Below are 24559 nucleotides of genomic sequence, written 5' to 3' on the forward strand. Positions count from 1 at the left end.
TATCTGGGTTCCTCGTGAGCACCAATCTTCCAATGGTGCCAAGGTCAGCACAAATAACATTGGCTTATTGGTCAACAAAAGGCAGAAATACGATAATGAGTCCAAGGAGCCTGTGTAGGGATGCGGTGTGACCTCTTGGGCCATTTGCGAATGGAAGGGGCTTGGAGTTTTCTCAAGTTCTCCTAGCTCAAACACTCTGGGTTTCTCATTTCCCAGCCCCAAGATTCTGTCTTAAAGTTGCTAACTGTAAGACACAGAATTGAAACAAAAGGCAGACTTTCCGAACTAAAGAATGAGACAGTCCCAGAGAAGTGATCTTGCCTGGATATTCAGCTCGGTTTAGGGATAGTCAATGTATCTACCTACGGAAGTAGATTTTTTTTTTTTACAGAAGCACCAAACAATTCTTGGGGTGCCTGGGTGGCTCAGTCAATTATGTGACCTGCTCTTGGTTTTGGCCCAGGTCATGATCTCACTGTTTGTGAGTTCCAGCCCCCCAGTGGGCTCCATGCTGACAGTGCAGAGCCTGCTTGGGATTCTCTCTCTCTCTCTCTCTCTCTCTCTCTCTCTCTCTCTCTCTGTGTGTGTGTGTGTGTGTGTGTATCTCCGTCTCTCTCTGTCCTTCCCCTGCTCTCTCTCTCTCTCTTTCTCTCTCTCTAAGTAAATGGGTAAAATTAAAAAGAGAAAAGAAGCAACGAAGCAATTCTTAAGCTAAGTCATATGTGCAGTTCCTTTGAAAACAACCAGTTAGCAACTCATGACTACATCCTAGTTTGGATGAATCAAGCTGTATTTTGCAAAACTATACGTGCATGTAGATACAGCCATTGTGTGCTGTAAGAGTCTCCCCAACCATTTTCTGAGGACTAGAAGTGCCCTGTGATTTCTAAGTGTGGGTGCAATGGAGAAGAGGGTAGGTCTACAATTAAGTTAGCTTTGGAAACGCTGAATCAAATAAAGTTAGACAAGTTACTTCATAATAGGATCCTCAGAGCCTTTGTCATGCCAGGGGGCTTTGTGACTTTTCTGGGACATACAGTTTGCAGTATGATCTCATGTAACTTTGGAATTTCCTTTCTATTGGCATGTCAACAATTCATGAAAGACCAGTGTTCTGCAGAATTAGTTTAACATGCATGTGGAACACTTTATTTTAATATTTTGGCTGTAAGTCCATGCTGAACAAGCTTAGAAGAAAGAATAAGCTAAGAAAATATAGAAAACTGTGGACTTGGATAAATTTCCTTAGTGATAGGATTCAAATCAGTATATGAAAGAATTTACCATTAAGAATCAGAATAATTGTTAAGTAAGATGAAGTACAATCAATTTCTTATAAGTGGCGAGTGTAAAACCCAATGATATGTTAAATTTGATCTCTTTAAAAGAGGTACAGTTCTTTTTTGCTCTTAGAAGATTTTCAAGTTCTATTATTTAAAGGGTTATAGAAAAGATGGATGATTAACAGGGATTTTATTTTTCCACTTTATTTTTTTAACATCTGTTTTTGAGAGAGCAAGAGATAGAGCACCAGCAGGGGAGGGGCAGAGAGAGAGGGAGACACAGAGTCAAAAGCAGGCTCTGGGCTCCAAGCTGACAGCACAGAACCCGACACGGGGCTAGAAACCGACCCGGGGCTCCAACCCATGAACTGTGAGATCATGACCTGAGCCAAAGTTGGATGCTTAACCGACTGAACCAGCCAGGTGCCCCTATTATTCCACATTAAGAGCTAGGGAATCCAAATCTATTGACATAAACACGAAATTCTAGTTTCGTTGTGCTAAGAAAAGAGTAGTGGGTAAATTTCTAAGTGCACGAAGGGAATTGTGGCTATAACATTCTTGTTATTATTAATGTGTGTCAGGTATGATTTGCCCAAGGAGAATCTGTTTTGTAAATGACCATTAAATAGAGCTTCCTCTAGAGTACAAAGATGACCCTTTAGGATGTAGTTAACAAGGCAGTGAATAAAGGTGTACAAGTCAGAAGTTCCCAGAATAAGGGGATTTCTTTTTTTTTCTTTTTTTTAACATTTTTATTTTATTTTTGAGAGACAGAGTGCAAGTGGAGGAGAGACAGAGAGAGAGATACACACAGAATCCGAAGCAGACTCCAGGCTCTGAGCTGTCAGCACAGAGCATGCCACGGGGCTGGAACTCACGAACCGTGAGGTCATGACCTGAGCCAAAATCGGACGCTTAACCGAATGAGCCACCCAGGCGCCCCAGAGAATTTCTTATGTGGGTGGTAAATTATTTTTTTCCACAAGTCATGAGATCATGTATATCCATTAACAGAACACATGCCTTAGGAAGAAAGCTTAAAGTGAGTACAAGATTTCACTCTGAGCATAGAGAGTTTTTGTACTTATTTGTTAGCAATCCCATCCCAAACTCAATTTATGTTTTGTGATTTTGGTTAACAATAATGCCTTTGTTCTTCTCTCCCCTTTCCTTTCCCATGTTGCTTAGCGCCCGTTCTCAGTGATGTCAAAAGATGGCAGGGGGGAGCAAAAAGGGATTACAAAATGGGATGGAATAATTTATCAGAAGGAGTCCTTCCTGAATGCACTGTCATTTTGTTCTCCAGTAGGAATTTTAAACCTTTACTCAGTGAATCTTTGCCTCCTGGGAAAATGAGGTTTCCCTTCCTGGGTTGGCCGGGGCTCCAGTCCGCCTCCTGCCAGACCATCCCTCATCGTAACGGTGACTGTTATGCGTCTAGTTGAAAAGGCTCCGGATTTATGCCGTACAGCATGTGCAAATGGGACCCCGGACCGGAAAGGCTGATGGATGGAAGTTGCGGCAGGCCGTCGGGATGCCGCACGAGGCAGGTGGCTGGTGCTTCCCAGGCCCCACAGCAGCCTCAGTGCCCAAGATGGGCTGGGCCCCTTAGGGTGGGCCGCGTTCCTCCACCTCACTCAGATTCCACAGGCCAGGGGCATCTCAAGCTGTTTGGGGCCGTGGACTAACCCCTCTGCCACCAGCTCCTACTTCCCAGCGGTAGAATCTTCACTAGAAACCGTGGGCAAACCACCCTTCTCCTCCAGAGGAGACTCTGCCTAGGTGAGGCCTGACTTGTATTTCATATTCTAATGAAAGGAGAGTTACATGCCAGCAGGATATTAAAACCATAAATACTCTAAAAGATGAGTTTGCAAACACCAATTCCTCAGAGAAATCTTTTCTTACGCCCCAGACTAGGTGAGGACCCTCTATGATATAATGCCCTGATTTCTCCTTTGTGGCACTCGCTGGTGTTGTTATGAATTCATGCACTCTTTGAGGAAGTCGTTCTTATTAGTCCTCAAAAATTTAATGTTAATTCTATAAGGGTAGAGACAGTCTGTCTTTCTCCCTAGCACTCGAGGCAAAATGGATTATAGCCCTGCCCAGTCCTCCTTTCTCTTCCCCTCCCCTCCACTTCCCTCCCCTTCTCTTCATGAATAATTTAGTCCTAAAGCCATTACGTTGGGCAGAGCAGAGTAGGTGTCCAGGGTGGAAAGGGGAGGGGGTGTGGAAGCCTAGACTTGGATGGGCTCATTTCACTCGTGTCCCAGAACAGGAAGCTCTTGGCCTACTCAGCCACTTTGGGAAGGGGGGAGCGGGCCATCAAATTATGAGTGCAATTAGACAAAACATCTGTTAGATTGATTTTTTTCATTGTTTCAACCAGTTCTTGTGGCATTGTAGAGACAGATCACTAGTTAATTTAGTTTGATGGCCAGTAGTGTCTGTGCTAATTGAATTTTTGACTGGATGTTTGGGAGTCATAAAAAGATATGTGTATTTGTGTGTGTGTGCGTGTGTGCACGCGTGCGTATGATGTAGTAGAAAGATCACAGCCTTTGCAATCAGACAGATTCAGCTTTAATCCTCAGTTTCCTCATTCATAATACGGGATTGGTGATAAATCTGCTTTTGAGCTGGTGGTGCTTCTATAAAATAAGCAGTCCATAGTCACTCATTATAGACTCTTGACATAAGATGTTCAAAGACAGGGGTGCTTCGTATTTTTTTGTGCCATGGATCCCCTTGGTGGACTTGTGAAGCCAATGCATTCCTTCTCAAAAGAGTGTTTTTAGGGGTGCCTGGGTGGCTCAGTTGGTTAAGCGTCCAAATCTTCATTTTGGCTCAGGTCAGGATCTTGTGGTTTGTGAGATCGCGCCGCACATCATCGGGCTCTGAGCTGATGGCACAGAGCCTGCTTGGGATTCTCTGTCTCCCTCTCTGCCCTTCCCCTGCTCACACTTGCTCTCTGTCTCTCTCAAAATAAATAAATAAACCTAAAATAAAAGAGTGTTTTTAAAATGCGTCAAAAATACATAGGTTTAAAAAGGGAGCCAATTATATTGAAATGTAGTTATCAAAATATTAGTAAACACATTTGTGATGTAGTAATTGATGTGTTTTATTGATACATTCAACAGCAAGTTCTAGTGACAGGTCTAATAGCTGCCATCATTTTGAAGCACCGATGAGCACAAATGATAAATTGAGATATTCTGATCAACTGTGATGATACAAATGGAAGTGATGTTTATTGGTGACAAAGACACCATCACCACTAACAAAATGGTGGTCTGTTTCCTACATTCATAAACAATGAAAAGGCTAAATTTGAATTAGAGGTCAGTGAGGCTAAAAGTGGCAACCTTTTCTTATCTCAGTTCATAGACCTCTGAGTTCAAATTCCTGCTTGGATCCCAGGTTAAAACCCCTACTCTATGGTAACATTGACTTACAGAAATCTTTCTATGCCTCTCACCTTCTCCGGAACTTTGTAAAGCGAATCTGTATGTGATGGCTGTGGAACTTTCTGCCCTCCAGTTGCCGGTCATAGGCTTGTCTTTACCTGAGGATTCTGGAAGCAATGCTGACTGCCACCTGTAGCCCCCTCAGTGTACATTTGATGTGCCATCATGTGACTGAGAGGAGCATGTGTGTGTTTACACATGGAGAGACCTTTGTTTCTTTTTTCTTTCTTTCTCTCTCTTTCTTTCTTTCTCTCTCTCTCTCTCTCTCTCTCCGAGAGACAGAGACGGTGTGAACGAGGAAGGGCAGAGAAAGAAAAAGAAAATCCCAAGCAGGCTCTGTGGAGTCAGTGCACAGTGCCTGATGCAGGGCTCGAACCCATGAACTGTGAGATCATGACCTGAGCCGAAGTCGGACACTTAACCGACTGAGCTACCCAGGCACCCGTGTTTCTTTTTTTTTTTTTTAAGTTTATTTATTTTTGAGAGACAGAGCACGAGAAGGGGAGGGGCAGAGAGAGACAGAGAGAGAATCCCAAGCAGGCTCTGTGCTGTCAGCACAGAGCTGTACGTGAGGCTCGAACTCACGAACCGTGAGGTCATGACCTGAGCTGAAACCAAGAGTCAGACGCTTAGCCGACTGAGCCACCCAGGTGCCCCTCACCTGGAGAGACCTTTGAAATGTCCCAAATAAGTTTCTTCTGCTTACTTATTGAGGATGTCTTTGTGCCCAGTGTCCTTTACACTTTCTAATTGCCATCACTGACCATGCTGGCCACGCTTGCTTCTGAGGAAACTCCAATGTCTCCATAGCCCCTTGTGTTAAAAAATGATCTCCCTTGCCTGCGGCAAGCTATTTGTCCTCTGAACTTTATTTATAAACACCCCCACAGTGAAGGCATCTGTTTCTTCATGTTAATTTCACCGGCTCCTGTCTTCCTAGCCTGGAAGGACAATTCCTGCCCATGGGTTGGCCGGGCCAGAGAAGCACGTAGTGCCAGAGCCGGGCTGGGAGAGAAGGGCCCGCCGCATGCCCCACAGAACAGGCAGATGGAAATGTGCGGTGTGGGGGGACCATCTCCTGACCTGTGAAGCCCTGACACCAAGACCAGCATGATCACGCTCTCTACTCAGGCTGCAGAAATAAATGAGGTGGAGAAACAAAGAATCCAGAAAGAAAAGAAAAGCCCACTTTCTGTGTAGGGGTCGGGGCGGGGGGGAGTATAAGCTGCCAAAGCTGGAATAAAAGGTCTTCCTACTTTTGCCACTGATAAGGGCTAAGTCACACATGTGGCTCTCTGTGCTTGGAAACTGGCCTGTGACGTCAGCCCAGAAGAAATCCTTGAGAAACGACATGGACCTTGCAACTTGTTGATCACGGTCGCTTCTGTGTCCACCTCGCTGTGCTTTTTGTGAACTCCCTCATGCCTCTTCTAGGGGTGATGTGTGGAGGAAACTAGGTGGCTTGGAGTTGCAAACAAAGAAAGGAGAGAAGAGGTGGAGTTCTGTGCTGGCTTCTGAGGTGAACTAGAAGTCACCAATGAAAATGCCAGAGCAGGGACCATGTGAGGTGGCTCCTTGATGTATCACATAACAGTGGACTTTGTCCACCGAGGGGGGAGGGGCCGTTCGTACATAGAAGAGGAATAAGACGGTGTGCTAGACTTCGCTGTCTGAGGAAGAGATTTCCCTGCTGAGGCACCAAGAGCTAGCTGGTGGCAGTCGCAGACCCCTGGTTAGGAGAGGACAGCGGGATGACGGCATGATTAATTAAAAACCCAGGTTGACCCTGAAACAATCAAGTGAGTAATAATGAAGCCCTTCAGCCTCCTTGGCAGCAAAGAAATTACACTAAATGCTTCAAACCAGCTTAAGGCCCCTATTCTTCTAGTCTGGCTATAATCTTCTACCTGATTTTCACCACACCTTGTAGTCAGATTGTAGGCCTCTGGCAAAGCCGGCGTGTTTATCAGTGAGATAAACTTGCCCTAACAAGAAGTCACGGCTACATTCAGTCAAGGACATGTTATGCAACAAAAGTGTGGGTCTTCAGTGTTAGAAGAATGGAGGGCAGCATTCTGTACCCCCTATACAGGGATCCTGCCTCTACTGTCCCTTCGATATTGTCGTCCTACCTCTTCGTGTAGATGGCTAAGTATGTAAAGAAGAGAGGATAGGTGATGTAACCTGTAGTTCTACTACCCAGACCTTCCCAGGGTTCCCAGCTTCTTTTCTACATTTCTTCTCTTTGCTTGGCTTCAGTTTCATCTGTCAAATTATGGATTGGACTGGATTTCTTTCATAGCTATTTGCCAAAGGGAGCAAAGCTGATGGAGGCCAAGCCTTTGGCTCCAAGTTGCTCCCTGTTCAATGGATCACACAGTGTGGTCAGTTGGTTGCATCCCCAACAGATGGACCCTCTTGCTCGATGCCACCTTGCCACTTGGGATGACCCTCTCTTATGGCCAGTTCCCTGAGCTGAGCACCCAGCGCTATGCTTTTCAATGACCATTCTTTTAACCAACCCTTTCAAATTCATGCTTGGCATCGGGCCCAATGCCCGGTGCTTTGACACACCTTTCACTTAGTTCTATTCATTATTAGATTCTTAGGGCAGGGTCAGTCCCCGGCACATGGAACTTTTGGTAAAAACAAAAAAAAACAAAAAAAAAAACAAAGGGATTTGGGAGGGAATGTGAGTGCTGGATTTAGACTAGGTCTGGGTCCTAGGCCTCTTTTCCAGCAGTGTGATCTTGGACCAGGGATTTACCCTCGCTAAACCTGAATGCCCTCATTTGTAAAATGGGTAATAAAATCTTCAAGAGGCTCATCACGAGGTGAAACACTATATTGAAAATTCTGGTATATACTAGGTGTTCCACATATAGAAAACGGATGGACGGATGGATGGATGGATGGATGATTAGAGTCCAAGAGACAAATGATGAACCAAGACTGAATCTCTGGGCCACAGGCCTTCATTCTCTCCCTTCACATCTGGTCTCAGGAGAGCTCCTGACGTGAGCCACTGAATTTCAGGTGTGAGTGTAGGTCGACATTCTGGCTCCCTCCCTGAGAAACATTTGCATCTTAAATCAAATTTCTAATCATCTGGTTTAAGTAATGTTTCCTATTATTTCAGAGGGTTTACAGTTTCCCCTGGAGCCCATCTGTGAACCCTGTGCCACCCATTAAGAACCCCTTATGTTTCAACAAGTATTGATTGGGAGGTCACAGAGAAGTAGATAAGAGACTTGTCGGGTAGGATGCATTTTAATTGGAAGCAAATCAGGATACGATTTTAGTAATTGAGGCATGAAGCAATAATCGCCTGAGTGCCGGCGGTGCCAGTATGAGTGGAAAGGAAAAACAGATTCCAGAGGCCTTAAGTGGTGAGAAGTGAACATTGTGAGGCCCAAGCAGATGTGAGGAGAGAGCAAGAAAGAACAGTGCAGAGAGGCTCCAAGCCTTGAACCTGCACGAGGGAGGTAATGGCACTTCCCTTGGGAGCCATAAGACAGCATAGAGGGGAGCTGGCTCTCTGGGGGACAGATGCTAAATCTGGCCTTAGCCATAGTGCATTTGGGTGGTTAAGAAGCAGCCGGTGGAGGGGGTGGGGGGCGGTGGGGGATGTCTACCAGGCAGTTGGAGATACAAAATCCTGCAGGAAAATGGTTCCTTCCAGCACCAGCATTGTGATTCTGTGATGATCGGGGGGACAAATTGGGGCCGGAGCTTTGATGTGGGGATCTTCACCTTTGATGTAAGGTTGGGGGAGTCATGAAGGTAGATAAAATGTCTGAGGGAAATAATGTAGAAACAAATGCTTTAGGACCAAGTACCGAATCTTGAAATAAGCCCATATTTTATTTTTTTTATTTCACTATTTTTTAAAATATAATTTATTGTCAAATTGGTTTCCATACAACACCCAGTGCCCATCCCAACAAGTGCCCTCCTCCGTGCCCATCACCCACTTTCCCCTCTCCCCCACCCCACCTCAACCCTTAGTTCTCAGTCCTTAAGAGTCTCTTACGGTTTGCCTCCCTCCTTCTCTGTAACTTTTTCCCCCTTCCCCTCCCCCATGGTCTTCTGTTATGTTTCTCAAGATTCACATATGAGTGAAAACATACGGTATCTGTCTTTCTCTGCCTGACTTATTTCACTTAGCATAATACCCTCCAGTTCCTTCCACGTTGTAGCAAATGGCCAGATTTCACTCTTTCTCATTGCCGAGTAGTATTCCATTGTATATATAAACCGCATCTTCTTTATCCATTCATCAGTTGATGGGCATTTGGGCTGTTTCTATAATTGGGCTATTGTCAAAAATGCTGCTATAAACATTGGGGTCCATGTGCCCCTATGCATCAGCACTCCTGTATCCAAAATAAGCCCATACTTAGAGGCTTAGACCAAAAGGAGTCAAGAGAGGGACAGAGAAGGAGAGAGAGAGGGAGAGAGACAGAGAAGAGGTACACTGCCAGATAGGGGAACATCTCAGCAGAGGGTGGACCTCCCAACCAGGAAAAGGATGAGGATGTAGGCACATCTCAAAAGACGTAGGCAGATGGAGCCTGAGAGGAAGTTCCTTCTCCCTGCTGATGCTCAGACAACATTTGGGGAACACCTGAGCTGAGCTCAAGCCTAGGAGATTGTGAGTTACTTTGCGTTTCAATCTGGATGACTGAGAAAACCACCGAAGTGTCTGACAGCCCATTAGTGATCATACTATGTTTTCTGCATCAGACAGATGGGAGCCCCAGATAGAATTTAAGTCCACTTTACGGGAAACTTGAAAAGTTACAATTTTGTATACTTGAGTTAGTGACTATAAAATTCATACCATCCAAACTGTAATAGCTTGAATGCACAAGGGCATTTACTGTCTTCTGTCTCGACAGGTGTATGGATAAGCCCTCTGTTATCTCATTCGATTCTACTCCTGAAGACACGTAAGTCACATATCATAGTTCCCATTTTACAGATGAAGGAACGAGGCTCAGAGAGATAAAAAGAAGATTTCCCAAGTCACAGTCCCAAGTGGCCATGCAAGGACCCTAATCTGGGATTTTGGACTCCCGATTCAGTACTTCTTCCACACCAGACCTTCCTCCAAAGATAGGCTTACTATCCCTTTAGGAGTCCGTTTTGGTTTATATCTTCCACATTATGTAACCCAAGTTACAGACTCCAATGGATCCTTTGGGTTAATGTGCTATCAATTTCACTTATGAATTATAATGACATAGGCATGTGTTCTGTGTGTGTGTGTGTGTGTGTGTGTGTGTGTGTGTACGCACCTGTGTATACACTTTGGGGAAGGGACAATTCAAAGATAATTTTGAGCCATGAGCCTTCCAACATCCTCAAAATACAAGATCACGTGGCAGCCAAAGCCTGGACTCGCTGTAGCAGTAGAGCCCAGTTCCCTCCCTCCTGCTTGCCTCAGTTCCTTACCTGTACAATGAGGAAGGATGATGATATCTGTTTTGTAGGGAGGCTGAGAAGATGAAATGAGATCATTTGTGTAAAGTGCCTGGCCCTCTAATCTTCCTGTTGTATGTGCACAGCACACCATGGCCAGTCACCAACCCAAGCAATACCCTGTGGAGGGCTGCCCAGGATAATGGCAGGGATGCTTGAGCGGCTCAGGTGCCATCAGCTGGGGCCTGGGGCCTGGCTGTCCTCTCAGCCCCTTCTCTTTTTTTAATGTGTATTCACTTTTTGAAAGAGAGGAAGAGAGTGCGCACGAGCATGAGCAGGGGAGGGGCACAGCGAGAGGGGAGACACAGACTCTGAAGCAGGCTCCAGGCTCTGAGCTGTCAGCACAGAGCCTGAGAGCGCAGGGCTCGAACCCATGAACTGTGAGATCATGAACTGGGCCGAGATCAAGAGTCACTTAAAGGACTGAGCCGCCCAGGCGCCCCTCCCTCCTCTCCACCCCTTCTGCAGCCTGGAGGAAAAAGCTAGGAGGGCCAGATGGGGAGAGGTTGAGACAAAAGCCGGGCTTGTGATGTTGTCCACCTGAAACTAAAGTAACATTGTGTGTCAGATGCTTTTTAAAAACCCCAAGGCCTGGGAAAGTTATGTGACTGGCTCTAATGGAGAGGCTTGCCTCACAAGAGGATTGTTTTAGAAAAGTCTGTTAATCTCTCCTAAGAGAGACAGTAAGCAGGGAGGGTTGGGAGCTCCACCCTTTTGGACCAGCCCTTTTCAAACAGTCTCAAGATCTCGGCTCACGTGGTGAATGTACCAGGCCAGAGAGCAGCAGGGAGACTCAGGAAGAGATAAGAAGGAGCTTGGGATGCCGACCCCCAGGCCAAGGGGCAGGGAGAGATAGGCCAGACCCCTGAGGGCCCTCTAGGAACTGCAGGCATTTGTAGAAGGAGCTGGAAGGGGTAGAGGTGTGGGAGGGGGGACGTGGGAGTGGAGGGGTATGGGAAGCAGAAAGAAATGGTAACATTTCCATCAGCTTTAGGTAAAATATAACAGATTTTCCTGTGATCCTGAATCTGGATCCGGGAGGTAGTTTCCAAAAGATGACCTTGGAAAATAGTTTGAGGAAAGCAAAGGGTGACCTTCCAAGAAGATATACAGAGAAAGAGGTCAGTTCCTGAACTTCAGTCAAGACGACGGCCTCACCACATCCTGGTCCATGGCAGGGGCCCAATAAAAATTGTTGAAGGAGCCAGTGAATTATATCCACACCTCACACCGGCCACTGGCAGATGAAACCTTGGTTTGGGTCATAGGCAGGGTGAAAGGCTGAACCAACCCTGCCAATTCTGCTTGAGCTGAATGCAACCATGTCCCAAGAAAGAAGTGACTTAGAAAAATGTAAATGCTCACCATGCACTTTCTATTGCTCTTCGGGTGGATTACATCTCCCAGCCGTGGTGATCTTGCTAGAGGTGGGAAACACAGGAGTTTGGGTGGAGTGGGGCCGAGACCATGATAAGCACCCTTCTTCTATCCAAACCTCCTTTGCAGAGTGACTGAGGTTTCTGATCAAGAATGTTGTCAGTTTACATCTGTGATTCTTCTGGAGGTGTCTGCATTTTAGGCATCTTTTGCCATGACAAGAAAGTGTGTCCCTTTCTAAAAGGACTTCTGACATCAGGAGGCAGGTTGGGAAGGTTTTTGTGAGGAGCATGAGAGCCTTCTGGAATCTTGGAGGATGGGCTGTTGCCACTGACTCATCCTCTCCAATGCAGCTGGTCCTGGTTAGGACCCCTGACATTCCCTAGGCCCTAGCAGCTCCGAGTACAGCACATGGATCTTTCTGTCACCGGCTTTGGTTGGAGAAGAGAGTTCATCTGCCTTTGAACTGGTTAGCTGGGTGAGAATAACCAACTAGAATGTAATTGAGAAGGTACCGATTCCCCCAGACCAGTCGCAGGGTACCTGGGTGCCATTAGGAGACCACAGTGCCTGTGCTGCGGTTCACTCAGTGCTGTTCACCCTTCCAAAACCAGCCAGCTGTGTGCCTTCTAGTTTCTCCTTGACCTCTGGCTTGCCCTGCTCCTCGTGAAGATCTCCTGTCTCTCATTTATTTAATGGTGTCTACAGTCCGTATCAGCAATTTTCAAACCTGGTTGTATGCCAGAACTACCCAAGAAACTTAGTGCAGGTAATAATAGTTCATGCTTATTACCTGCTGGGCATTGTTATAAGGAGTTTCTAACACTGTCCAGAGTCTGCTTTTCAGAATCCCAACACTGATCTCCCAAATCAGGAGCTCTTTGGGGTAAAGCCAGATGTTCATATTTTTTTTAAAGGTCTACAAGAAACTCTCACATGAACCAAAGAACGAGGTTAATGGTAAATCATGAGAACTAATTCTACACTTGGCCAGGGGAGAATATGTAGAATTTTCCAGAATACTGGCACATGCCCTATATGTGTCAGTTTTTTAGGACAGAGAAGACCCCACCCTCGCCTCCTTCTGTGGGACAGAGAATATACCTTTGTTCATCTATCCATTAACTAATTCAAAAAAATGCTACTGGAAGCCTACTGTATGCCAAGTGCTACTCTAGATGCTAGGAAACATGGAGCATATATTTTAGATGAAGGAGGCAGACAATAAATAAGGACAGAAGTGAATATATAACATGCCAGGTAGTGATAAGTGCTATCAAGAAAAAAATAATGCAGGGTCCAATGATAGATGGTGGGATGGGATGGAGTGAGGATGTGTGGATGACTTTAGATAAGGGGTTTGGGAAGATCTCTTTGGTAAACAGACACATGAATGAAATCAGGAAGGAAGAAATGTAGATATAGGGGAAGAGCATTTCTAGGAAGGGAAAATGGCAAGTGCAAAGGTCCTGAGGTGGGAGCAGCTTGGCAGATTTTAAGACCTCCAAGGAGGGGCGGCTCGGTGGCTCAGTTGGTTGAGTGTCCAACTCTTGATTTCAGCTCAGGTCATGATCTCATGGTTCGTGGGATTGAGTCCTATGTCGGACCCTGTGCTGACAGTGTGGAGCCTGCTTGGGATTCTCTCTCTCCCTGCCCCTCCCCTGCTCATGCTTTCTTTGTAAATAAATAAATAAATAAACATTAAAAAAAATGAATAAAGACCTCCAAGGATGCCAGAGTAGCTGGAGCCCAATAGTAAGAAAGAAATTGGTAGGAAATGAGGTCCTAGAAGAAGCCAAGGCAGGTCGTGCAGGGCTTTGCATGTCTAGGTACAGATTTCTATTTTAGCGTTTGTGACATGGGACAACTCGAGATTCTGAGTAGAAAGGCAACACTATCTGACTTGCCTTTTAAAAGGACCAGTTTAGGAGGTGCCTGGGTGGCTCAGTTAAGCATCTGACCTCGGCACAGGTCATGATCTCGAGGTTCATGAGTTTGAGCCCCACGTCGGGCTCTCTGCTGTCAGGGCAGGGCCCGCTAGGGATCCTCTCTATCCCTGTCTCTCTGCCCCTCCCCCACTTGTGCCCTTGTTCTCTCTCTCGAAAATAAACAAACATAAAAAAAGACCAATTTAAAAGAGAATAGACTGGCAGGATATTTCAATAGTTTAGGTGAGAGATAATGAGAGCTTGGACCAGGGTGGTAGCAGTGAGGGCAGAGAGAAATGGTTGATTCTGGATATTTTTTGATCTCCTAGTGGATATTTTAAAGCTGTGGGAGTGGATGAGCTCAGTTAGGAATGTGTGGCTAGCTAGAGTAGGCGAGAGACTCAGAGTGCTCTGGAACATCCCACACCTTTGGATAGGGAGAAGTGAGGGGATTCAGGAAGAGACAGAGAAGGAGTGGCCAAGGAGATGAGATGAGAGCAATGTCAGACGCTGCTGACAGGCGGAGCCAGAGAGGTGGAGCGTGGGCCACTGGGTTTGACAACAGGGAAGTCTCCGATGACCTGGAGGAGGAGGGTTTTGGGGGGAGTAGGTGAGGCCTGATTGGAAAGGGATCTGGAAAGACTAGGAGCAGAGAAAGCAGAGACAGCAAGCTTAGACTCGTTTCATGTGCCTTTAACTACAGAATGGACCAGGGAAACAGATAGGCAGCTGGCGGTGGCTGTGGGGTCAAGAGAGACTGTTAAAGGTGGGCCACAGTTCCCGAATGTCTGTCTCCGTGCAGGCGGTACTTACTACCCGGCTGGGAGGGGGGATTGACGGTTGCAGGGGAGCGTCTTTGAAACTGTGCGAGCTGACGGGATTCCAGGACACAGGGGAGGACGCGGCCTTACAGCATTGTGGGAAGGTCCCGCACAAGGGAATGCAGTGTGGAGGGTAGGGAGGTGGGGGAGGCGGGGGCAGTTGGTGGTGGGCTCACGTGGGATTTCACTTCTGATGACTTCAATTTTCTCAGTAAATAAGATGGAAGGCCGTGAGCTGAGAGTAAGGAGGGAGCCTTCTACTTTATTCTTCTATACTGAACAGCCGAGAATTTTAATTTAAAAGCTGTCCTTGCAGGTTTTTCTTCCAGAAACATCAGTTTTTCTTTTATAACATATTTATGTGACTTTTTAAGCACAAGCTTTGGGGGGACTCGGCAATTTCAGGCATGCATGGTCTTTGGGGATGTTCTCTTCAGAATCAAAACACCAGGCACTGGTCCCCACTGACTACAGCCAGTTTTTCAGCTGAAAACCCACCCCCTATCCCCCAGGGAGACATCAAATAGGGTCTTGTTAACATTAGAACGTTAATTCGAGGAAGTAATTCTTGTTTCGCGTCTGGCCTATGAATCCCCATGTTTCTATCCCATTCTCCTACGTACCTCAAAAATTCCCCTTCACTTGACTCCTCAGTGGATATCCCTGCCTTGTTTTCCCTAACCCAGTGGTTCTCAAACTTGAACGTGCGCCCGAACCCCGCACCCCCCCGCCCCCGCCCGAGGGCCGGTGAAAACACAGAGTGCTGGGCCTCAATGCAGAGTTTCTGCCTCAGCAGGGCTCAGGGTGGGGCCCATGAATCTGCATTTCTGCCAAGTCCTCAGGAACGCTGTGGCTGCTACAGTCTGCGGACCACACTTTGAGAACCACTGCCCTAATCGATTTACTCTTTTCCAATAGCATAGCCTCTCTGTGGACCCGCAGGGGCGGTGGGGCGGATGATATAAAGGAGGATGGTTCACAAGCTTGCTCCCCCTTTCTCTCTTTCCCGTGCAAGCGCCTGAACCAGCCCTGACAGAGGAGACCCTGGGATGGGTGGACCTTTGGTCTCCCCTGCAAGCATCTCAGGTAATGCTCGTGTCTGTCCTTGCCCGAAAGCAGTCACGACTGCAACATCCCTAGGGTGCTTTCATCTTTCAAGTCCTGATCCCTAAGTGCCCCTTCCCACCCTCGGCTCACACACATCGCCTTCCCCTGCTCAGATCCCTGATCTCTGACTTTCCCCCTGTCTGCTGCCACTTGCTCCCAGCGAGCTCTGGGTATAGGATGGATGGGCCTTCATAATAACCCTGGCAGGCAGCGGTGGGGCCAGGGCCTCCCCTTTGAGGCTGGTGTGTCTTTGATTCCTTGACAGATTAGCAGCGCACAGAAGCGGAGCCCGTGTGAGAGGCTGCCGCGAAAGGGCCAGCTCTCGGCACGACACACGCCTCTAGTCCACCGTGACTGGCAGGTACGGGGAAAAGCTATTTACAGCGCCCGGCAAGCTAGATGCTTGTTCTGAAGAGCCTGCGTGGCCTAAAAATACCACAAAGGGTGGGAGGGAGAGAAAGGAAACTTCAGCATGGAATATTTTCAAAAAATTAAAAATAGAAAGGCCTTTGGTAAACGAGAGTCGCCAGTTGCTGTCCCGCTCACCTCCTACGGGGCTTTTAGGATTCCCAGCAGACAGCCGGTGGCCGGCATGACAGGAACAGTGACATGATTTCGGGGAACGGAGTCAGGCCACCGATAGATGCATGGCGGAAGCCAGGGCAGAAAAAGGCAAGTGCCACGTGCTGAGCCACACTGATTGGGATTGACAATGAGGCGGTCCGGGAATTAATGAGACCCAATAGATGTGGGGTTCACCTCCAATTTGATGAACCACTTTGTCAGGCTTGCTTAACCTCGGTCTCAAATCAGTGAGATTGTCGAGTGTGCCACGGAGTCTGTCTGATTTTACTTCTCTTCTCGTTAGGATGCTAGGATGCGCCTTAGCTCTCTTAGCGGCCTCCCCCCCCCCTCCCCTCCCTACAGCCTCTTCACTCATTCTAAGCTCTGGCAGATAAATGATTCGGTTTGGTTTAGTTTCATTCTTATTGTCTTTCTTAGAAAAGGTCTGGATTGGCGAGGTAAACAAATGTTCCCACCGTGAATGAGTTGCCCTGATCGAGGACCTCATAAGCAGGTAGATCTGGCCCAGCACTAGCAAGATCCTGGGGCGAGGGAAGCTGTGGCATGTTAGAATCCAGAAGGTTTACCTTGTCCCTCTGTCTAGTTCCCGGAGAAAAAGTGGCACCTGAGAAAACACTGGAATTATGCAGAGGAGGAAACTGGATTTCTGCTAAGGAATGCAGCAATTCAACCCATCAGGGTGGGCCCAGTTGGGAGATGTTGGAAATGGGGCGTGCGTTCTTAAAAAGACATGGCCCTGGGGAGACCCAGGGCAGAAATGTAGACTGCAGGCACTGGAGGCAATCTGATTTATTTTCCAGTTTCCCTATAACAGATGAAGCAGAGGGAACCCTAGGTCAATGTTTGATGACTTCCAATAAATGGGTGATAGGCTGGGTTGGCATTGGTACCAAACTATAGGCTTACTACCAAGGCTGTTGCATTTGGCTGGAGTTGTACCAGTGAGAGGCACAGTGAATGTCTTAAGGTACTCCGAGGACTGGCCGGTTATTACCCCAGCAGTGTCTGGGCCATATATTCCCAGCTGTCAAGTTAGCAACTGCATGCGGGGAGTCAGGGCCCATTGCACCCAGAAATACAGTTGGCGGGCACTGAGCATGGCCTTAAGCTGCCCTCACAGTCCAGCCCCACCCTGCTCAACTCTTGAGCTCTGTTATCAGGCCTGTGCATACTAGAAAAATCCTCCTCCCAGAGATGAATTAATTAGGTCGATAAGTATTAAAGCTTGCTAGATTTCCATGGAACTCTCTGAGAATTTCAGAAGGCCCCATATCATGGATATTCTTAAGATGTCAAATGTTGTATCATATAAGATGCATCAAAAACCACTAGGGGTAATGGGAGGTACTTTGATATAATCTGGGCAAAAAATTGCCTCTTATGGAGTTGACTTGGAGACAAAAGTCTTGGAGGAAATTCCGGTGTCCGTTGAACAGCTTTGTTGGCATGGATTCAGAAAAATGGTATCTTGGCTATAGGTTTTTTAAATGTATCCGTAAGACCAGGGGAGCATCTAATATGATATATTCAACATCTAAGATTCAGAGATAGGTGTTTACTGACTTTCTCAAGGATCATCACTAGTTTAAGGCCTCACAGTATTAAAATCAGCACCATGGGCTTACAATGGAAGACAGTTTCATAGGTCTTTCCATGGTGCCTTATTTCAGTTCCTTTTTGTAACTGGATATCCCTGGTTTCAAGTGCAGCTATGGGAGCAAGATTGGGAAGAGAGGGTCATTGAGCATCTTTTGTGTCCCTTGAGTGATGCCAAGTGCTTCATATACATGAGCGTGTCTAATTCTTTGACATTTCTTTGAGGTGAACATTAAAAGCTAGATTTTGCAGTAAACAAAACCAAGATTCAAAGAAATGTCTAGACCAGCACACTGATTTTTGGCATATTAATTTGCCTACAAAGACCATACTTAGTCTACATTACCACACACCAGACTGCCAGCCAGGTTATTCCAGAGGGCTCAGTGGATAGGCCAGATCCTTCTGTGGTCAACTGCCAAAGTACAAGGGCACTGAGTTATGAGAAGGGAGATGTCCCTGTGGCTTTGATACACAATAGAAGGCTGTGCATTCTTTCTTTGATAATCAGTGAAGCCAAAGCAAAATTAAAAATAGGAAGGTTACTAGTAAAGAGTAGCTAAGACACTAAATAGTGTTTGCCTCATCCTAAGTCCCTAGCTGCTGCTTCCACCCTTCTTAAATTCACCTACTGAATGAGGACCGCTTTCTCAAACATGGAAGGGCCTCCTATAATATCTGCGGAATGGCTGAATGAAAAAAATAAACTTCTTTTCAAGGCTCTCAGAGTATAAAACAAGGACTAATAGATGGAAATGAAAAGACGGCAGCTGCAAGCTAAAAGGAAGAACTTTCTAGAAAGTGGTTCCATGTGACTATAGGATGGATTGCTTTAGAGTGAGCTAAGTTTTCTCCCTTGGACATGCTTAAACAGAGGTTTGGAAGTACTTTGGGGATTTGCCATTGGGTAAATGTTGGATTGGATGATCTCCAAGGGCCTTTAGGGATCTGAGAGTCCATGACTTGTGGCACCAACAGTGAGATGATCAATAGTTGACCAGACCCTTTGACTTTTGTAACCTGTCATTGTGCAACACCTCTGCTTAGTTTGTTCATCACCACCGTCAATACTGATGGAAGCTGTAGTGAACCTTAATCCATTGTGAATCAGAAACAGATTTCACTCCTGTCTGAGCCAACTCTGGTCTACTGTTCAGTGCCAAAAGGAGGATTTGGGGGTTGAATCCCAAGCCAAAAGAGTATGTATGGTTCCACTTGAGGCACGGGGGATTTAAAGGGATAAGTGGGTGGAAGCCACAGGAGGCAGGACTGTCCAAGTCCTTTGGAGGTAGTGACTTCTGCTTACTTTCAAGTGGCCCAGCTCAGGTCAGCTATGCCTGGAGCTAGGGAAGGACCCAGACATGGCATGGGAGGCAAGGTCATTGCCTCTTTCAGGTCTCTTCCAATCAAAGACCCTGGTTTTTAATGAGGAGCCATTTAGGAACCCAAGCTTTGCCTCCTGCCAGCCTTTCCAGGTGAGGGAAACGCTTCTCACTTTCTCTAAAGTAATGCATCTATTAAAGTGAAATATATGCTAATCCTATGATTTATCAATCTGCTTCTGGGTGTGTACCCAATAGAAATCAGGGTCTTATCTTCCAAGGGACCCAGTAAGAATGTTTAGGGGCACCTGGATGGCTCAGTCAGAAGAACATGTGACTCTTGATCTCGGGCTTGTGAGTTTGAGCCCCACATTGGGGGTAGAGATTACTAAAAAAGTAAAGGAATAAAAACTTGGGGCGCCTGGGTGGCTCAGTTAGTAAAATTTTTTTTTTCAACGTTTTTATTTATTTTTGGGACAGAGAGAGACAGAGCATGAATGGGGGAGGGGCAGAGAGAGAGGGAGACACAGAATCGGAAACAGGCTCCAGGCTCCGAGCCATCAGCCCAGAGCCCGACGCAGGGCTCGAACTCACAGACCGCGAGATCGCGACCTGGCTGAAGTCGGACGCTTAACCGACTGCGCCACCCAGGCGCCCCGACAGTTAGTTAAGCGTCTAACTTTGGCTCAGGCCATGATCTCACAGTTCTTGAGTTCAAGCCCTACACTGGGCTCTGTGCTGACAGCTCAGAGCCTGGAGCCTGCTTTGGATTCTGTGTCTTCCTCTCTCTCTGCCTCTCCCCTGCTTGCACTCTCTCTCTCCTTCTCTCAAAAATAAAGAAACATTAAAAAAAAAAAACTTAAAAAAAGAATGTTTGTGGCAGCTTTATTTACAATAGCTGGAAATAGCCTATAATATACATCAACAGTAGAATGAGTAAGGAAGTTGTGATGTATTTATACAATGAAATATCATGCAGCAAGGCAAAAGGAGTGAAGACTGATATGTGCAACCTTGATGTATCTCACAGACATAATACTGAGTGTAAGAAGTTAGATGTCAAAAAAATACATATTTTTATGATCCCTCCCATTTATATGAAGTTCCAAAATGGGCAAAAAGTAATCTATGGTGAGAGAAGCAGCAGCAGTAGTTAACTTTGGCAGGTTCAGGATGGGGGTAATGGACTAAGATGGGTCATAAAGACAATTTTGGGACCACCGGAAATGTTCAATCTCTTAATCTGATGTGGAGTAAAAATTCATGGAAGTGTGATCTTTCCATTTTACCACATGTAACATTGACCATATGTCATATCTCAATTAAAAAAAAAACTGGAAAAGAAAGAAAAATAGAGTTTCTTTCCCATGGGGACTGGGTTATATTCTAGATTCTGCTGACATTCCATGTTAATGGAAAATATCCTATCCTGTTACTCTGGTGAGCTGGGCCTTGAACCAGAGAAACTATTGGATGGCTGCTACTGTCACCACTAATTATGGAAGATCATATAACAAATGCTGTCATACAGATTTCAAAATGCCCTGAGTCAAATTGTGGCTCCTTGACCTGGGTTCTACTTCCAGGTCCACCACCACTAATTAGCTGTGTGTCCTTGACCTTTTGGGGCCTCAGTATTCTCATCAGTAAAATGGTGAGTCATTCATTCATTCATTCATTCATTCATTCATTCAGTAAATATTGAATGCCTACTATGTTCAAGGCCCTGAGCTAGGTATGTGGGGAGCACAGGTAGATTAGACCCTCACAGTGTTGAGAGACTTAACTGAGATTCTATGTGTGAAGTCACATCATGAAGAGAAAGAGCTGTGGTAATACATGACAATTATAGTAAACTCCTGATTCGGTGCAATAAGAGAATCCTTTACCCCAGGAAATGAATACTTTGGCTAAAATACCATTCCCGGTCTTCTGTGTACACAAACATTCACATCTCATTGGAAAATGGACTCTGAGATTTTTTGCAAGTTCAAAAGCACCTTGAGATGTTAATGTGATATGAATTGAGAAAGATTTCACATATACTCTAGTGAGTTGGATGCAATACAGTTGTTCAACATTTGGGAACCAAATGTGTTTTGTGCCTGCTTGCTTTTCCATGTACCAGAAAGCTACAAAATGAGTAAATAAGTCACAAATGCCAAAAGCAAGTTTAGTTTGATAGGATTCATATGGAGTGGGGTTTTTTTTATTTTTTATTTTATTTTATTTTATTTTTTTAATATATGAAATTTATTGTCAGATTGGTTTCCGTACAACACCCAGTGCTCATCCCAAAAGATGCCCTCTTCAATACTCATCACCCACCCTCCCCTCCCTCCCACCTCCCCTCAAAGAGTGGGGTTTTTTTTTTGAGAGAGAGAGCGCGAGCACAAGTGAACAAGGGGTGGAGAGAGAGACAGAGAGAGAGAGAGAAAGAAGTGGGGCTCACCTGAAGCAGGTTCACCTGAAGTGGGGCTCGACCTTACCTAAACTGGGGCTTGTGCTCATCCGATGCGGGACTCGAACTCATGAACCCTGAGATCATGACCTGAGCTGACGTCAGATGCTTAACGACTGAGCCCCCCAGGTGCCCCATATGGAGTTTTAAAACGTGCCAAAGAATACATTGTCTGTGGATGCATGCAAGCGTACCAGTTATGGAAACATACCTGCCTGTAAGCAGTATAAAATTGCAGGAGGGCCATGAGCAGAGCTCAAGACCAGGACTTGGGTGCAGGGCATTCATTGAGGGGTGGTGGCAAGGAGTAGGGATAAAGGAGCAGACAGAATAAGACAAGGGGAAAATCCAGGAAAGGGTGTTTTCTTGAGGTCACTGCTTTAGAGAAAAGGGCCTCTGGGAAGTGTCTGTCCCGCGGGCATTTTCACAAGTCTCTGTCCCCATTGGTCGATGGTTCTCCTGTGGGTGGTCATTCTCCCATACTCTGCCCTGTGCCTGTGAGGACTGAGTGCACTCTTGAGGGTTTTGAGGAAAGCCTTGGAGTTAAGAAGCAGAGAACTGAGGCGGGCCCTAGGGGTAAGACCCTGCCATATAGCTGAGGGCTAAAACCAGAGGGGGGCTGGGGAGTTGCCCCTGGGGGAAGAGGGACCGGAAGGGGGTGAGAAAGAGATACACCGAGGGCTTCCACTGGATCTCTGATGTGTTATTTCTTAAGAAAAAGCGTGAAGAAAATATGGTGAAATGTGAATCTGCAAAACAGCTGGATGGTATTTGCACGGGTGTTCGTTATATTATTCTTGATACTTTTCTGTATTCTTCAACTATTTCAAAATAAAAAAAAAATTAGGCTGCATCAGCATTAATTTGTTTCAGGGGAGCTCTGATTGAATAATTATGCAGAGCAGTTATGTGTCAAATAGTAATACAATTTGCCACTAGTTCTGAAATTAAGTTAATGTACCTAAGTGTAATTTCGATGGAATTTGACTAACAAAATATTGAGTTTTATCCAAAATGTCATGGTTTAATTTTTATTCTAGTTGAGAGATCTCACTTGATAAACTTTCGATTATATTTCCAGTTGTCTTGCCGGAGCACTTTGTAAACAGGGGGTGATTTCTCCATTTTCTGGTTGGGAAAACTGTAACTCAGAGGAATTTAGTAATTCATTCAAGATCACTCGACGGTAGAGAGGTAGGAAAACAATGCAGGAGTTCTGCTCTTTCATTTTAATCTGTCTGTCCCATCCCCGTTTGACCAAAACCTTTGCAAAATGGGTAACAGGACCATCCGGGGAGCATGCGGTGGGGTGGGCCCTGTGTGGTTGTCCAGAGTAGACATGCGTGTATTCAGTCAACACAGGGGCATGGGGTGGAGAGGGCGGGACAGAGGGATAACAGTCTCCTCCTTCAAAAGGTTTAGAATCTGGGGAAGATATGAATAAACATATCAGTCGTATCAGTCCGTCCGTCTCTCCCAAGTGCGAGGAAACGGTCACAGTGGGTGTTGCCTACAGAGCAGTGGTGGCAGCTGTCACCAACCCACAACTGTTTCCTGAATGTCCACTGCGTGCGGGGACTATTGTTAGCGTTGTTCATTTCCAGACTATCCCAAGATTTCCGAGTTCCACTTAACCTTTCCTTGGATTTGTATGCGCTGTGTTTCGTCCCCTGAGGTCGAAGGCCCCTTGTCCAAGGGCAATTTTGAGGAGCCACCCAACTCAAACCAGAAACCGCACTAACAACCACAAAACCCACTACAGCCCAACCTTGAGTGAACTCCCCCTTTGTGAGGCTGCTTTTGAGACTTCGTGGCTCCACTCAAGTCAAACATTTCAAGTGCTTGAACTTGGAACTTGGACTAGAACTTTGTTTGCCGGAAGGAACTCGATCGGCTGTTTAAATGGTCAACGGGTGATACCGCAGAATAAGAGTAGCAGCCTTTCGGCTTTTCACATTTATGACTAATGGCAAATGCCGTTTGCGCCCCTTGATTTACATGAAAAAAGCTCAGTGCAAAATTACAGCTGAAGGGTGTGTTTTCCTTTCTGCCTCTTCTAACTGAATGGCATTTTAATTGAGGCATTCTTGTGGCACAAAGGCGAGTGGCTTGGCCTCCTCTATGTTCTTTCCAGACCCTTCACTGAACTCCCGAATGATTAAACATCCCCGCCAGTCCTACCCCCACTCCAGGAGCTGCACCCTAATTTCCCAAGCTGCTCTCCAGCAGTTGGCCACACCAGGCTTCCATTTGGTCTGTGAGTTGTCCGAGCAGGCGGCGTCAGAACTGGGGAGCTCAGAGTCACAACACAACAGCCAAGTTCACCTGACAGCATTAAGTTCTCGAGGAGTCCTCAGCAGCTCCGGTGGGGACTCTCGGAGGAAGCTTGTGACCCTAGACGTCTGTGTCTTGATTGCTTCCCGCTTTTGACGTGACACCACATTGTTTTGCCTTTTTTCCCCCTACTTCTCTGGCTACACTTTCTGTCATCTTGGTGTTCCTCAGCCCACTCTGGCAAAAATTCTTAACTGGCAGTGTATGAGTTCTGTGGGCAAATGTTGTTGGTGCCCTAACTGTGTCTGCTGGGCTCTCACCATGGAGCCAGTGTGATGGGCCATGCTGTTCTTGAGCCCGAAGGGGTTAGGGATGGGTGGAGAGTGGGTCCTAGGGGAATAGGGAGGCCAGAGAGTTATTGCCCCCAGGGTGACCCTCAACCAATGAGGGATGGGAGGTGGTGTGTGAATTCCCCAGATTCCTTGCTGGGTGGGTGGGACAAATATAGGGTGTGTTCCACAGAGTTTCCCTCTCTCTGTCTTCTGTGATCACCCCCCAGATTAACCTCTTTATCCAAATCTTTGTCCTAGTGTTTGCTTTTAGAGGAACCCATACTAAGACAAGTTTCTGAAGTTTTGTGCAAATTTGTGTGTAGAGTTGTGGGGGTAAAGAGCCTTTATCAACTTTTCAGAAGGGTCTATGACCCCAAAGAGATCAAGAACCAGTAAGTACCTAATCCTTTTTCCCAGGGTCGGGGATCTCATGTGCTCCTGAGATCCAGACACAGAGAACCAGGTGCTTCCTGTTAGTCCCCTACCGCATGCCTCCCGCCCAGAACTACCATT

At 46.3% G+C, this 24559-nt stretch overlaps 1 long non-coding RNA gene across 2 annotated transcripts in view; it reads left to right on the plus strand.

Annotated features, from left to right (window-relative positions):
- The window catches only part of LOC123594275, a 138083-nt gene that overhangs the window by 82177 nt on the left and 31347 nt on the right, over positions 1–24559 (plus strand). For both annotated transcript variants that reach the window (XR_006710735.1, XR_006710734.1), the window contains exon 4: positions 9661–9711. This is a non-coding gene — a long non-coding RNA (uncharacterized LOC123594275). The remainder of the gene's footprint in view (positions 1–9660; positions 9712–24559) is intronic.

This window comes from Leopardus geoffroyi, chromosome X (assembly GCF_018350155.1).
Source record: "Leopardus geoffroyi isolate Oge1 chromosome X, O.geoffroyi_Oge1_pat1.0, whole genome shotgun sequence".
Taxonomy (NCBI): Eukaryota; Metazoa; Chordata; class Mammalia; order Carnivora; family Felidae; genus Leopardus; species Leopardus geoffroyi.